We start from the raw sequence: 16,506 nt of genomic DNA, 5'->3' as shown, positions 1-16,506 counted from the left end.
GGCAATTCACCAGCTACTTTCTTGGCTTCTCAGCAGCTGTGAACACCATGGTATGTCCTTCACTCCACAGGACTTCAAAGCAAGCAAGCACACAAAGCCATTTGGGATTGGAGTCCCCTGGGGGCACTCGTGTTCACCTTCTGACCCCACGGCTGAAAACTGGATTCCAGATTCAGACACGAACCCGTGGAGATCCACAGCAGCAGGGCTGGAGGGACTTCCGCAGCGAGGCTGTGAACCCCCCACTCAGGCCGTTCTTAGAGCTGAAACAATCATGCAGAACCCCTGAGCCTCCCTTAGTTCTCGCGCTGTCGACTGGCTGTGTCTTCCTCGCTGTGCCCTTATGCGTGTTCTGCACTGACACGCTATGTTGCTATCTTTGCTTTGCAAGAGAGCAGAGAATTCCAGCAGTCTGGAAACTGTAGTGTGAGTGAGGCATGGGTGACAGCAGGAGCACCCTTCCACTCCTATTGATCCAGACTGGGTCAATCAATAGTCCTGCATGGACGCCCCCTTGCACGTCTGTTTCTAGTGTGTCAGCAACCGTCACACAGTCGCCTGGCTGCACTCTGGGGAGACCAAACAGTGTAAGATATGGAAGGTGCTAGTTTCTCCTCCCTCTGCCCTCCTCCTACAACAACAGCATCAGGGACAAGCGTCCGTCTTCTCCAGTGTCTATTGGTCACCATTCATCAACAACAGTAGGCTGACCTCTTTGTTTAGTTGGTGAGCATCTTCTGCTTGGGTCATATGCAGTAAATTGTAGATATCCACAGGAAATACCATTCCTCAGCCAATTTCCTATTGCTACAACACCACCTTTGGTTTCCTGGATCACTCCTTGGGAGTCTGAAGGCCCCTCACACCCTGTAAGGATAAAAGCACTCCTGGTGGGGGGTTAGCTTGAGCTTGGTCACAGGTGACTTCAGCTCCTTCCATGTAGTGGACTTTCAATTGCTAGTGCCTTGCTACCTGATGGAGTATGAACCATTGGACCCTTAGACTTTTTAAAGTGGGTTTTCCTCGCTTTACATTCCTTCCATTTCTCTTTAAAGATGAAGGAAAGCTCAGGGGGCTGGGACCGGGGAGTGTAAGGGAGGTGTGTGGCAGGGGTCTGCAGTTTACATCCCAAAGTGGGATGTAAACCATCAGCATCGCACAAGAGGGATGTCTGCTCAGCAACTATGTCCCAGGGGCTCAACGCAAGTGGGTGAGGGCGTCTCTCCAACACGCTTCTCTTGCTCACCCTGGCTGTTGATGAGCCTGTTGTCTAGGTCAAGAAGACCAGAGGACCCAGCTCAGACCCACAGCCATGGCTTTCCAAGCCACAAGCAAGCTCACCACTAAATATATTTTGTCAGCATACCCATAGGAGAAAAAAGCATAAATATTTAGTGAACATACACACACACACACACACACACACACACACACACACACACACACACACACACCCAACGTTGCCAACCTCAAAGGGAGCCATCTGGTTGCTCTCTCTGAATACCTAAATTGCTTACTTTTTAGATTTCTGTCATAGGTTAACTTTCACTTCCTTTCACATGCCTACAGGAGGCTACAGTAATTACAAGTCAACCTAAAGATTTTTTTTTCAACTGTAGTTTCTGGCTGACCATCAATCCATTTATGTTGGTGTCATGGCATGTTCCCCTTGGCTCTGAACTGTGTCACAGTGACCCAGAGGACCAGATGGCCTCCCTCAAGTGCAAGCTGTGCTCCTTAGTTCAGCATCTGCTCCTGTTCAGAGAAGATGGCCATCTACCTAGCTCATGTTGAGGTGGCCATTTGTGAGTGTTCTACAGAACTCAGTGGGGAAGGGCATGGAAGGGGAGTTTGAGTGAGTTTAGGAGAGACATGGCTATTCCTTGGATCAGGAATAAAAAAAAATCTGTCACCATAATCCTCCTAATTATCTCTCCACATCCTGGGTCCTTCATGCCAAAGTCCCAATCTCATTTTCCAGCAGTTTCACCCAGACACAGACATCCTTGGTGTCTCGCCTGCCTCTCTCCCTGCAACTCTACTCATCCTTGGTGTCTAGCCTGCCTCTCTCCCTGCAACTCTACTCATCCTTGGTGTCTCAACTGCCTCTCTCCCTGCAACTCTACTCATCCTTGGTGTCTCAACTGCCTCTCTCCCTGCAACTCTACTCTTCCAAATTAAGGGCATTTAGTCCGGATGCTTCAGAAGAAAAGCAGGCTATAGAAATGAAATCTCCAAGCACTCGGGAGGAAGAGGCTGACAGATCTCTGTGAGTTAGAGGCCAGCCTGGTGTACAGAGCAAGTGCCAGGACAGGCTCCAAATCTACACAGAGAAACCTTGTTTGGAAAAATAAAAAAGAAAGAAAGGAAGAAGGAAGGAAGGAAGGAAGGAAGAAATGAAATCTCCAACCTCCTCATCCTCACACACTGTGCTGTGAAACAGCAGAGAAACCAGACTAAGTCTCCAGATCTGTGCTTTCCAAGTTTTCTGTGTGATACTTAAAATCTAAGCTGTAGCGCACAGCCCGCCAAACTCCAGCACAGATCAAATGCAAACTTAGCACCCTCTTCAGAGAATGCACTGGCCCCAATACTCTTAAGTACTATACTGCCCTAATGTTTTTTCCATGAATAAATGAAGGACAAATAAAGCTTTTTGTTTTAGTGGGCATGTAGATTTCTACGAGTGTGTTAAAATAATACATACTAGTAACATTACAAAGCAGACATCCAGGTAAAACTGAGAATAAACAGAATCCTGCAGTCAGTGCCCGTGCCACCCCCTTCTCCACAGGAAGAGACACAAGTCCGGTACAGGGTGTGGTAGCTTGGATGTGACACAGCTCCCACAGGCACACGTGGCAAGGAGCGTGGTTCCTAAATGAGTGAAAGTCACTTGCGGGGATGCAAAGTTGCATCATTACACACTGATGTCACAACTCTGCGTGCAAACGGTCTGTTCTTGATAACAAGGGTCACAGAAGAAAATAACAATGGGCATAAATAGTGGCAGCCTTTGACACTGAAAGCAACAGCAGTAAGCAAACACCAGATACATCACAGCTGGTTTATATTACAGACACACTCCTCCTTGGAAGCCACGCAGTAAGTGGAGTGGAACCTATGCAAACACGGGGGATCCACAAGGTTCATGCTACCATAGCATGAAGACACTGTGCATGGGTGAATAGGAGCATCAAGGGAAACCTGAAAAAAAAACAGGAGGAATGCTAATAGTCACTTAGCTCTACAGGCTGTGCAGGCTCTGGGGCTAGGATTCAGCAAGCCAGCCCAGATGAAAATGTTCAGCAGGCTGCATCTGAGCAGGGGTGATTGGTATCTGGGAACATGCACAGAGGTCACACGTGAATACTGACTAATCTGTGTTACTGGAGGGTCCACAGCATCCACAGATTGGGTATCACTGTGCGTGTAGTGGTGAAGATGGAGATTCTGTCCCACCTGGTCCCACAGCCGTTTAGCCCCAAATAAACACACAGAGATTTATATTAATTATAAACTGTTTGGCTAACGGCTCAGGCTTCTTATTGGCTAGCTCTCTCTTATTAAACTATGTGTTGCCACAAGGCTGTGACTTACCCATATTGCTCCAGAATGTTACTCTTTGATTGGCTACATGGCATCTTCCTGGTGCTTCTCTCCCCATCATTCTGGTAGTCCTGCCTATACTTCCTGCCTGGCTTCTGGCCAATCAGTGTTTAATTCATCAACCAATAAGAGAAACATATGTACAGAAGGACATCGCCCACCAGAGTGGGGGATACTGGACCAGTCCTCCACGGACACTGAAGACTGACTGTACCTGGGATAGAGAAGTGAGGGGCTGTCAAGACTTAGGGAAAGCGGCAGAGAATTAATGGAAGCAAGTTCTCTCAGGGGGTGAAAACTACCAGCAGATGAGGATCAAGGGTTCTGTTTTCTCTGGGATAGGAAGGAAAAGAGATAAGGAAGGAATGGGGGGTGAGGATGAGGAAGGGAGGGGAGGGGAGAAAGGGGAGGAGAAAGGGAGAAAGGGGGTGAAGCCAGCACTGGGCGTGAAAGAAATGAGACTAGAAGACTTTTCTCGGAAGTCCACTCATTTTCCCCTGACAAAGGGGGCTCTTTGGGACAGGAAGGGAAGGGGCGGTAAAGAGAAAGAGGAACCACAGAGAGCCGGGTTGTGGGGCCTCTGTGTGATGTGTGTTGGGGACCTGCACTTTTGTGGGTATTAGATATTGTTGAGGTTAGTGAGGTGCCCCAGGTCATCGCAGCTTGAGGCCCGGTTTAGATAGGTGGTGCACTCGATCATCCATGGTCCACCTGGAAGTCAAGAATCTGAATTTCTGGGGTGACAATTAAAATATTTTACACAAAAAACCTGGTATCATGTATGTGCATGCATACTTACAAACATACGTGCATATGTACATGTAACTGAAATTTTGCCGTTAAGGGTACATTAAAAATAACTGAAATAGGGATAGAGAGATAGATCAGTGTTCAGAGCAAGCTGTCCTTGCAGAAGACCTAACTTTGGTTCCCAGTACCCGCATCAGGAGGCTCACAACTTCTGAAACCCCAGTTCCTGGATGTCTGGAACCCTCTCTGGACTCTGTAGGCACTTGCATTGGCATGCCAACACACCCCACACTCTACACACAAAATTTAAAAATAAATTTTGTTTTCAAGACAGGACTTTACTATAAAGCTCTGGCTATCCTGGAACTCACTGTGTAGACCAGCTATCCTCAAGTTCACAGAGAGCCACCTGCCTCATGCCTTCCAAGAGCTAGGATTAAAGACGTGTGCTCCTATGCCTGGCTATAAATAAATCTTAAGAAATTCAAATTTTAAAAAACAACTGAGGTAGCATATCTTAAGATATCCACTCTTTCCACATCATCCTTATTTTCTGTACTCAGCTTGTTCTTTTAAAACAATACATTGTTTTGCTTTATTTACACATACATAAATCTACAACTTTATGTCAGATTTTTTTTAATTTTTTACAGTTTTAGTTTTATTTGCTTTTAAAATATTATGAGTCGTGAGTACAACAAGATGCTGTTGATGTGGTCCACAGTTACAATGAATAAATACTAAGATACTAGTTTGAAATATCCCTGAAGTAACTGAGTCAGGGCGTTGAAGGGACTGACACTAAAATGACTGAGTTTCCAACTCGCTGTACTGTTAGAGTCAAAGGCATCTCATAAGCTGGGGTGGAGGGCAGAGGCATGAACAGGAGCCTATTTAAACTGGGACGCACACCTCACAGCCACTGCACCGGCCGAGGGACAGTTGGCGAAATAAGAATTGCTTTGGTAATTTTAAGTGAAAAGTTGTTTACTGTGGAGAGTTAGTTAAAAAAGAAAGGGAAGGAGGGAGGGAGGGAGGGAGGGAGGGAGGGAGGGAGGGAGGGAGGGAGGGAGGGAGGGAGGGAGGGAAGGAGGCAGGGAGGCAGGCAGGGAAGAAGGAAGGGAGGAAGGAAAAATGAAGGAAGACCCATTGCAGATTCTGAAAACGTGTTCATTACTTAAGGCTCCACCAAAAAAAAATGCTAGGACAAAATGTTTGAACCGAGTGTGTACACAGTGACTCCTGTCACTACCATCAGGGGGTGGGGGCTGGGAAAGGCCTCGGGAATCGCTGGGCTCAGGGGTGAACCATTGCAGCTTTAATGGCAGCTTCTTACTGCCCCGCCTAAACCAGAGAATGAGTTTAAAACGGGACCTGGCTAGGTGAAAACCCTGACAGACAGCAAGAGGACAGATAGAGCACGGTCCACGCATTTTAAGTCAGGCACGGAAGAGAAATAACAGGCTTGGCAACAAAGGACATGGGTGAATGGTGCAGAGCAGAACTTGCCTGCCGCTCTTTCGGGGTACCCAAGGTCAGGAGGCTCACAGCAGCGTGAACTCAGCTCCAGAGGATCTCACACCTCTTCTGGCTTCCATGGGTATCCATATACACATGTGCACACACAGACACAGACACGCAGACGCAAATGCATAAACACAAGCAAAACATGTTTTACTATTTAGAAGAATGGCAGAAGCACCCCCAAGAATGGCGGTGGGCTCATCTGAGGAAAGGGCCCAGAGCCTCTACACACCTCTGACAGCAACACAGGTGCTGGATGCTGGAAGGCTGAGGCCATTAGTGACCGATTCCACCACAACCATGGAGCTATCAAAGGGACATTATCTTGTCCTTAGAGGAAGGCTTGCCCCATGCAACCCGCCAGAGCACCAGAGACACAGCCTGTGTCATTCCTCTCTCCGCAGCTCTCACACCTGGATCCGGCCAGCACAATCAAAACCACGGCCAGATCTCACTTGCAAGCATGAGACATCCAGGTCACAATAGTAAAAACCACTCCAGGGGAGATCAGGCTCTCAAACCCACCACAGCTGGAGCCCCAAAGGCACAACATGAGTCCCTAATAGCGATGGGTAGGACCTAAAGTCACCGAGAGATCTATGTCTGCCTATGTGGGAAGCCACAAACTCACTCCAGGAAGTTGGATTGTGGCTGCCGGGGGTTGGATGGGTGAGACAATGAAGAACATGGAACTTTCATGCCAGCTGAGAAAGTTCTAGAGATGTGGTATGGCAGTGTGAATACAGTTAACGAACCTGTCTGAAAGGGTACATTCAACTTGTGTTTCTTTTGTAATACTGAAAACAGAGCTCTTCCTACACAGTTGAGGGCTCTGCCGCTGCCTTCCCCCTCAGAGCACGAGGGTGTTGTATGTGCCTCACTTGCCTTTGCTACCTCCATAGACAAGCCCTCACTGAGTTATATGAATTTGCCCCCAGTTCAAAACCATCCTGTCTTCCCAATTCTAATCTGTAATCTTAGAATTGGGAACGAGCCAGGCACTGTACCAAGATGCCTGGTTCATTTCTCTCTAGTTGATGTTTGACAAACCCATTGGACAATTTAAGCTGCCTGGAGAACAAGAATGGTTCCTACAGGAAAACTGAATTCCATCTTTTGGCTAAAATATACGTATTTATGGGTAAAGCATAGTACAACCTAACACTGAAATTCAAAACTTTTGGAGACTAATCAGGTCCACGCCCTGCATCCCCTGTGCCAGCGAGACCACAGTGACAGGTATTTCTTTTGTGCTTTAGATCAACAATTGCTTCAGTATTTCTTAAGCTCTGTGTCTGCATGTGTGTGCCCTGGTTTTTGGAGGGAGAACAGGTATAAAAACATTGGATACTATTATTTCTGTGAAACTTGACAAGTTTTAAGGGATTGAATTGACCTGAGAGTTACAAATTCAGGATCAGAAAGCCCATATACATGTTAGGATTACTGGTTTTAGGTTTATGAATATTTTATTGCAATTTCTAGATCATATGCTATCTGAAATATAATTTCCATTCTCAGAGACAGATGGGGCAACTTTGAAAAAGTCAGACAGACATGACCATGGCCTATATTCAGAATCAATATTTCCTTTGGTCAAACAAGAACAAGGCATGCTACTGTGTTTCTTTTCATCCAAGTTTCTCCTTTCTCCCAAAGGATATGGATAATGGCCTTTAACGAGGGAACTTCTCCTCCTACATTTTGAATGCAAGCATATTACAAAGGAAATCATGACTTCACTCTCCCAGAGTGTATTTCTAAACATAAGGCATCTTGAGACACAGACAGGTCTTTACGTATGTTTCTAATCTCAACCTGACTACAAGTTCAATTCAGAGAGAACTTTTGACCTACCCTGGAGTCCTTCACCTTCCTGTCTGCTTTAGTCTTCTTCACAGATAAAATGATGGTTCCCAGAGCTTGTCCCGACAACACAAAGACTGCTTGAGTCACAGGCAAACTCTCAGATGGAAAACACAGTCCATTATTTGGTCTCCAGATATCTGGATGCTTGGTATGGGGAGATCAACACATCTGGAGGATGCTGCATTTGCCAGAATTGTGGGTGGTAGCAGGGGTCCACAGATAGAGAGGGAACAGGGCTAACAGGAGGGAAGCCCAGAAAGAGGAAACCGTGGAAGCGCTGACAGACCACATGCAGGAAGTTCACAGAGCATCCAGAGCTAGCATATGTAGGACCACAGCAGGCTGGTGCAGCATGGTGAAGACTGGACACCTTTGATGCCATCGCCACACACAGTGTCTTCAAGCTGCTTTAACCAGCAAAAACCAGTGAAGGTAATTTCATTAGCACTGTCCTGGGACAGCTAAGGTTCTCCATACATCCCTGACCTTCAACTCAGAGCATTTTGTTCAGTTATTTTTACAAATGGATGAGGGGCCCAAAAGTTACAAAAGTGCCACAGAGAAGGAGTGTCACGCTACTGCAGATTTGATCTGAGTGTTTCAGTTAAAATCTCCCTGTGGAGAGTGGCAAATCAACTCACTAACAGGAGGGCTTGTAGTTAGTGCAAGACAAACAGTCTATGGGGCTAGAGAGATAGCTCAGTGATTAAGAGTGCTTGCTGCTTTTGCAGAAGACCAGAGTTTGGTTCTCAGCATCTACTTTGGTTGGCTCAGAACTATAGTTTCAGGGGATCTCATACCTTCTGGCCTCTATAGGCACCTTCCTTCATGTGCACAGGAACACACACACACACACACACACACACACACACATGCACACACACACACATCATGTAGGGCTGGGGATGCCCCTCCATTGGTAGAGTGCTTACCTAGCAAGACTGAAGTCCTAGATTCCATCCTCGGAAAAAAAACAATCTATGGTTCATTCCTGTGATCCCAGTACTAGGGAGGTGGACACAGATTTGCTAAAATCCAAGGTTGTCACCACCTACAGAGCAAGTCAGTCTGGAGGACCAGAGACCACGTCTAAAAAGCACAGTACTAGCAATACAGATGGCTTCTATTTCTCTATTGAGACAAGGAAGACAGTATCTGAGTGAAGGTATATTTTGGTGGAGCCTAGAACACCTCTACTATACTTGGCCAAACTAAAAACAGGATAAGACATGTGCTAACTACAGTTCTTTGCAAGTGTCAGCAGTGTGTCTGATATTATGGGTTGGCTATGACGCATCCTCCACAAAGGCTTCTGTGTTAGGGCTTCATCTCCAGCTGTAAGAGTTACTTTGGAATGTTCTGGAAATGGTAGGAGGTAGACTCTACCCGGAAAACATTGGTTACTGGGCCCCGTGTTCTTGGCATATCTTGTCCCTCTCCCTTACTGCTTTCCTCTCTCCTCTTCTCATCTGCTATAAGACGAAGGGCCATCCTCTGTCACACACTCCTGCCACCATGATGTTCTGGCCAAGAGTGTGAGACCAAGCATGGACCCTTTGAAACCATGAGCTAAGTCAGTCTCTGCTACAAGGATGAAAAAGTAAATGATGCTACTGGTGTTGGGGGAGATTTGTGGGTGCTAATTGCTCTGAGACCACCAATGGAGTCCAACCTTAGTTCTCTGGGCCGAGTTCACATTCAACCAGGACCATAGGGTTTTCTGGCTGACTCAGAGGGAGACAGAAGGACACATGGGGAAGAAGAGGAGGAGCCAAGAGGCTGGATGGCCCTTTTAGTCCAGGAAGTGGAGAGAGAGAGCAGGTAGGTGTTCGTGTCTCTGTCGTTCCATGGATATGTCAGGTTATTTCCAAATATTTACTTTTGAGTTTCCTTTTTTAAATATAACAATAAAAGAAATCACAGCAACTGGGTAGTGGTACTGAGTACCTTTCATTTACCCGCATTTCTAGTAAGTGTTCATTGGTTATAAAATTATCTTTGACGTAAACAACAAATGCTTTATAGGAAATGCTTGGCATTATTTTCTACCTTTGCTTCCTTCCCATTAGCTGGGAACTAGCTATGTTCTCCAAGTTGAATGAGTTCATTGACTGGAAATAAAACAAGATGTTCTTTTCCAAAATCATAGAAAAGCTAATAATACAGGGTATTATTTATTTCATCTTCAGTGTGTTATTTTCTGTGGCTTGAGGAAGGTAAGGAGGCTCATTAATTTCTCCAAATACATGTATCTCACTCAGGTCCTATCTAGAGCTTCAGAACATGAGAATATTTTCTGAGCATAAAGTATTTTCCTAGGTTAAATCATGCCCCCATCTAAATACATCATTATTTCCCAATGTTCCGCAGGGAGTGCTGTCATGTTCAAGCTGTGATTCAGTCTCCACAGTGCATCTAGAGATACTCACAGAGTGAGTTTCACATTCCTCTGTGGTTATAATCATTTGTATTATCATTGCTTGGACGATTTCCAGAGCACTGTTAAATGGCGGTGACCACCCCCCAAGACTCATTTCATGAGTTCATTAGAAGCCCTTGTAGACCGTATCTTTCCCATGCTTTCTGAAGAAACAGCCAAGTGTCAGCTTGGGTGTCATGTTGCCTGAGTTTAGGCTCACTTTCTGGTTCTATGACCTGACATAAACAACTCTATCTGGACTCTACACATCCAGGTGACAAGTCCCAACCTCATAGGTTATCAGTGTCAAGCAGGATAATTTGTATTCACAGTCCTCAGTAAGAGTCTAATCGTCTTTATTATTATAAGAGATAAAACATAGGGTTAGGGAGCCCATTTGAGTAGATCAAAATGTTCCTTGAAGAATACATTTGTTAGATACCTGTAGTGGTGCAGGCATGCCTACAATTCCAGCACCGGAGAAATGATGGCAGAAGAATCAGGAGTTCAAGGTCAGCCTAGGCTATGTAGTGAGTTCAAGGCTAGCCTAGGGTGCACATATTAATCAAAAAATTAGAATAAGTTGTCTGAAAACTGGACCCAAGCTTAGTGAGGCCAAGTTACTAAGCACACGTGTGCTGAAGACTTGCTGACTACTGAATTTTGTTGTGTTTCCTCTTAACCACACAGCCTTCTAACTTAGTCTAAAATTGTTCTTTCGGACACTGAGCTTCACCGCTTCCCCTGGACCTTTCCCTGAACTGTGTGACTGTCAAGTCACTTGTGGCCCTGTGTTCCCACAGCCTGGAGGCCCCTCCCTCCACTGATGACTCCCTTGCTTACATGAAGCCACTGTTTCTATCGCAATCATTGGCTCCTTCAGGTGTCTGGACCCTTCCAGTCCAAAGCTGTCATCCCAAAGCCACATCAGAGGCCAGCTGGCCCTGTCCTCTAAGAACGACATAATTCTCGCTTTTCAGTTTAATTTCTTTTTATCCCCTACGAATCGATGCTCTCTCTCTCTGCTGGTAAAACTAAAAACCTGTGGACTACTGGAACAAAGAATTCCCAGGGACATTGCCTGTCAAGGATTCAATATCCCTCTGTGTGAAGGCAGCTCAGAGGCAACATGTAATTAGCACTCACAGCTGATCCTGCAGCCCCTCCCACCTCACCCCACTGAAAAGTCAATGTATTGCACATTTTAATAACGAAGGAGGAGCATGCTGGGTGATCTGTCAAATTTAAAGAGTTTGCAGTTGAACCTGAATCGCTTCTTTTTGGCTTCAGGGAAAAGACTTGGAGACAGACTAACTGCTGAGGCCGTTTGGAAAAACGACCTTGCTTCTGTCTCTTTTGCTCAAGGCTCTCCTGGGAATGTTTTGTTCCAGAACATCATGCTCAAGCCCATGGTGGGTACTCCAGGAAAAGAAAAAGGAAAGAAAAGAAAAACAAGACTTCAAACAAACAAGAGCTCCCCATTTCCCAGAAAATAAAAGTCTAAACAGAAAAAAAGTTTTATGATGGAAAGTCTTCCCAGACTTCAGCGCAGCAACCGTAAACATTTCTCCATGCTCAACTCAACTCACATTCCCGCCCGTCTTCCCCATGCTGGATCTATCAAGGAAGGGTTCAGATCTGGTTGTGGTTAGAGTGACGTTGTTAGCTCCATCTGGGGGCTTGTGTGAACTCAGTTTCACCTCATCGTAGGCTTCTGTGTATGATTTAGTGCAGAGTCCCTCAAAGCCGAGCTAAAGCTAATGCTGCTGCCTGCAAAATCTGGGTGTGCACTAGTCCACTGGGGACTGATCTGAATGTGGAAGATGGCTATCTAAAAAATAATGCGACTGTTTAAAGCCACATGCAGGTAGATGGCTGCAGAGAAATAACCACAGACAGTGAGGTCCATGTGCATAATTGTAGGGGCGTGGATACAGATCTGGGGGAGTTTATTTGAGTGACAGTAACAGTTGAGACTGTAGCAGGGAATACTTAGTAGATGGGACAGTATGACTTTCTGAGTGTGAAATGTCTCACCAGGTGGTGTGTTGAACACTCATGTCCAGTGGGACCTTTAGGAGGTGACACTTGCTGGAAAAAGTGGATCACTGGGGGTAGGTCTTGGGGGTCCCGAAGCTGGGCTCTAATTCCTGTTTCCTATTTTGCCAAGGTGTGGACAAACAACCTCTCATTCCTACCAGAATAGGCTAATGACACTCCCGTGGTCATGCCTTCCCTCCACGATAGACAGCGCCCTCAAACCAGGACCCGAAATTAACCCTTCCCCTCTTGGCACTGTTTCTTACCAAGCATTTGAGCAAAGTCATGGGGGATGTAATGAATATGGGCAGGAAATCCCAAGTGAGGTTCCATGTTGACTGGGGATTCTCTGATGCCATCGGTGGAAACTGTCCAGACCCCTCACAAGAGAATAAAAGCAAACAGAACAAACTTGGGGGTAAAAGAGAAGTAACTGTGCAAATGTTTGAAAAGCATCAGATAAATGAGAGTACCCAGCAGGTTATTTTTAGTCTACAATGACATGTACCGATTTAGGGAAAGGGAACAGGACCACAGAGAATCTTAGATGAGCCGCAGTCAAGTTCCAAAGAGAGGCTCATGGTGTTGCTAGGGAAAATCTGGGGCAAGGAGGTCACACGGACCACCTGGCATCCTCAGAATTCTTGCTGAAAGCAGAGAAGACTCTCAGGAAGAGCTGGGATGGGGAGTGGAGGGTGGATGTGATCTAAGCACATTGTGTATCTGTACGATATGACAGTGGTAATTGTGGAAGTCCTACATCAGTATTTCCAGGCTGTGCTCAGCTGTACCTGCATGTTTGCTAGCTCTCAAGAAGACAACTTCAAGACCATGGAAAACTGGTGAACAATGATGTCCCCATGACTTCTGCTTTTCTGATGTGTTTGGCAAGAAAGAATCCTTTCCTGAAATTTTGAGATGATTTTATTTTAAAGATGAGGTCATTAAAAAAAAAGGTTTACACTACAGGTAAGTTGAAAGATCGTGAATGATGAGCTTAGCCATAAGGTCCAATTTCAACTAGAGTTCTAAAAATTGTTCAAGTTGTGACTCCTCTTATAAACTGCATGGAATGCTCTGAATTTATAAGGCTCTTGAGGATAATTAAATTAATTCATCCTTCCAATTAGAAGAATTTTTTTCTTTATGTATTGGTCAATACAGAAGGAATGAGGGAGAAGTAACACCAAAGCTATTTGATATTTACCTAAAACTATACCCAATGCATATGCATGTCTGTATATACACATATATGTATACACATACATACCTACATACATACATACACACACACAAACACACACACACACACACACACACACCAGGAAGTCTGCTATGAAACAGTCTCTCCTGTAGAAATGGCTACATAAAAAAGACTAAAAAATGTCAATGTCAATAGATATGTTAGTACAGGAGGAGGAAAAATTTGAGGGGTCCCACTCCTACACAAAAAAACTACAGCCAACTAATGACTTCAATGAGAAATATTAGCTTTTGCCAGAGATGAGCTCCTTATTGCTTGTCCAATGCAGAGTGGTCAGCTTGGAACCATCCATACACAAATAACAAAACAGACTCAGGAGGGTCTACTTATGCTTATCTAAAAATACACATGCATGAATTTAACAATAACAATAAAAGAAAAAGACCTGTACATACACATGGATGTATGTAACAATAACAATAAACAAAAAGATCTATGCATACACCTACATGTATGTAACAGTAGCAATAAAAGAAAAAGAGGCTGTCAACTTGAGAATAGGAGTCATGGGAGGGGCTTAAGGAAGGGTAGCTGGGAGGGGCTGGAAAAAGAAGGGGGGAGAAGGTGATATAATTCTATTGCAAACATATTGAAACCAGCAAAACTATCCACCACCACTGAAGGAAAAAGAAAAACTTTGCATTATATAAATAGCCTAAAAATTATATAGACTAAGCAGGTTAGGCTTAAGAAGATGTAAGCACATATGTACATACATGTGCATGTAACAAAAATTAATGAAAAAGAGTCCAGTAATTTGAAAGAGAGGAAGCAGGGGCATATGGGAAGATATGGAGGGAAAAAGGGGAAGGGGTGTTATATAATTATAATCTCCAAAATAAGAAATAAAAATTATTTTTAAATAGTTTGTTGGATATAATTTTTAGGATCACTTCTCATTTGTTTTGAATACTGGTGATCACCATCACCACAGTTTTGCTGTACAATCTGCCCGTGAGACACAGAGAGAAGTATATACACAATTAAATAGATGAAAAAGTTAAGACTCAAGGCAGTCAAGGGTTTTTCCCAGGGCCTCATAACTGGTTGGTAAGACACAGGACTGAGTCTTAACCATTAGTCTTTTCTGCTTATATCATTTTTATATTACATTATATATTCTATGTCTTTTTAGATAAACCATCTACCAAAGTGAAAAATCAAGGGAGCTCTAGGTCCATAACATTGGGGACTTAAATTTGAAGAAACACAGAAAGTAGTAACAGAAGCATAGTAAAAGCAGAACTCAGGATTATGTCTGTGTAGTTGCAAAAAAAAATTCACAACTCCAGAGAACCTAGGTAAAAAGGGGGACCCTAAGAGCAACACACATGGAAGGGAAAATTGTTAAGATCTCCTAGGTAAACCAGAAGGAGGGGTAGAAGGGAGGCAATGGGGGATGGGAACATGAAGGAACATGACTGTATACACACGGTATGCATGACTGTATACACACGCGTGCACGACTGCATATACACGGCGTGCATGACTGTATACACACACTGTGTATCACTGCATGCATACGGTGTGTATGAGCATGTACACACGATGGGCATCACTGCATACACACAGTGTGCATCACTGTATATGCATGATGTGCATTCACAAAGATAGCAAAACTTTCATACACATAAAATAAAATTAGATCTTAAAACGCATTCCAATTCCATTTTCTATTTATTGCTTATATACAGAAATGTAGTGGCCTTTATATATCAAGTGTGTTTCATAAGTTTGTTATTTCTGTTTATTACTCCTAGCATCTTTTCTGTAGTTTTCAAATGTATCATTATTTCTTCTGAGGGAGGAGAATTTCACCCTTTCTTTCCCAATTACCCCAGTAAAGAATGGCATCGTCAACTTGACAGAATCTAGAATACTTGGGAGACACGCTTCTGAGAATGTGAGGAGTTTATGAACTAGCTTACACATTGTCAAAAGAGCCACCCTAATGTTGACAGCATCATCCATGGGAGCGGGCTCTGGGCTGAAGTAAAAAGAGTAAAGAGAGCTGAGCATCAGTGCTCATCTCTCTCTGCGTCCTGATGTCGGACGGCTAGTACAGAATGACCAGCTCCTCATACGTCTGCCACCGCAGCTTCCCACCATATGGAGAGCCAAAGTAAACACTCCAACAGCTTTCTTCAGATATTTTGCCACAGCGATGAGAAAACATAAGGATGCATGTGTCTTACTTCATTCTCAGCTCTACTGCACTAGCACGCGCTGAGTGTCAGTGAAGAGGAGGCTGTCACCGCTCCAGGCTTTAATAGGACAGGACTTTGTCATTCCCTCTCAAGCTGGTGACAACTGTAAGATCTTAAAGCCTTGTTACAGTGGGTCCAGACCCTAGCAGAGTCTAGGACTGGTTTCCTTCTTGCACTCAGGGCTATTCTCTGAGACTTGTATGGTTGACATATGGGTATAAATCTCTCTCTCTCTCTCTCTCTCTCTCTCTCTCTCTCTCTCTCTCTCTCTCTCTCTCTCTCTCTCTCTCATTTGTTTGCTCTTTCTCAGCCCAGGCAAATTTCTTCTCCCATCAGCCCACTTGCTGCTCAGCTGAACACTTGAAGAACTGGTCTACAGACCTTGGGTTGCTCTCCCTGGATAGAGACTTTCTTTATGGTCATCAGTCCCATAAATTCTATCAAGCCCAGACTGTAAATGCTGACATAGTTCTTTGGGTTAGCAGAACTTCCAGGGTCTCCTTGAGATTTCCCTTCCAGGTGCTGACCAGGAGATATCCACCGACAAGCTGGGCCCATCCAGGGGTATTTTCTTTTCTTTCTTAATGAACCACAAGCCTAGGCTGTCTGTTGTCTAACTGGTGCAATTGTTACATATTTTATTCTTTATTTCTTTGGAAAGGAGACAATGCTGTTGGCTAAGAGAAAAGAGGAAAGCTGTGGGATCTGGGACTTAGTGGGTGGCTTACCACTCCACAGCACTGTTCATCATGGAGGGAAGTCAGGACAGGAACCCAAACAGGGCAGGAACCTGGAGGCAGGGGCTGATTCTGAGGCCATGGGGG

General features: G+C 44.7%; 1 pseudogene; it reads right to left on the bottom strand.

The window, feature by feature from the left end:
* Positions 1–246: 246 nt before the first annotated feature.
* LOC110343193 lies at positions 247–3,604 on the bottom strand (annotated as a pseudogene).
* Between the last annotated feature and the right edge of the window lie 12,902 nt (positions 3,605–16,506).

Source organism: Mesocricetus auratus, unplaced genomic scaffold (assembly GCF_017639785.1).
Source record: "Mesocricetus auratus isolate SY011 unplaced genomic scaffold, BCM_Maur_2.0 Super-Scaffold_100676, whole genome shotgun sequence".
Lineage (NCBI taxonomy): Eukaryota > Metazoa > Chordata > Mammalia > Rodentia > Cricetidae > Mesocricetus > Mesocricetus auratus.
Note: the sequence above shows the minus strand (reverse complement) of the source record. Positions and strands in the feature narration are given on the sequence as shown.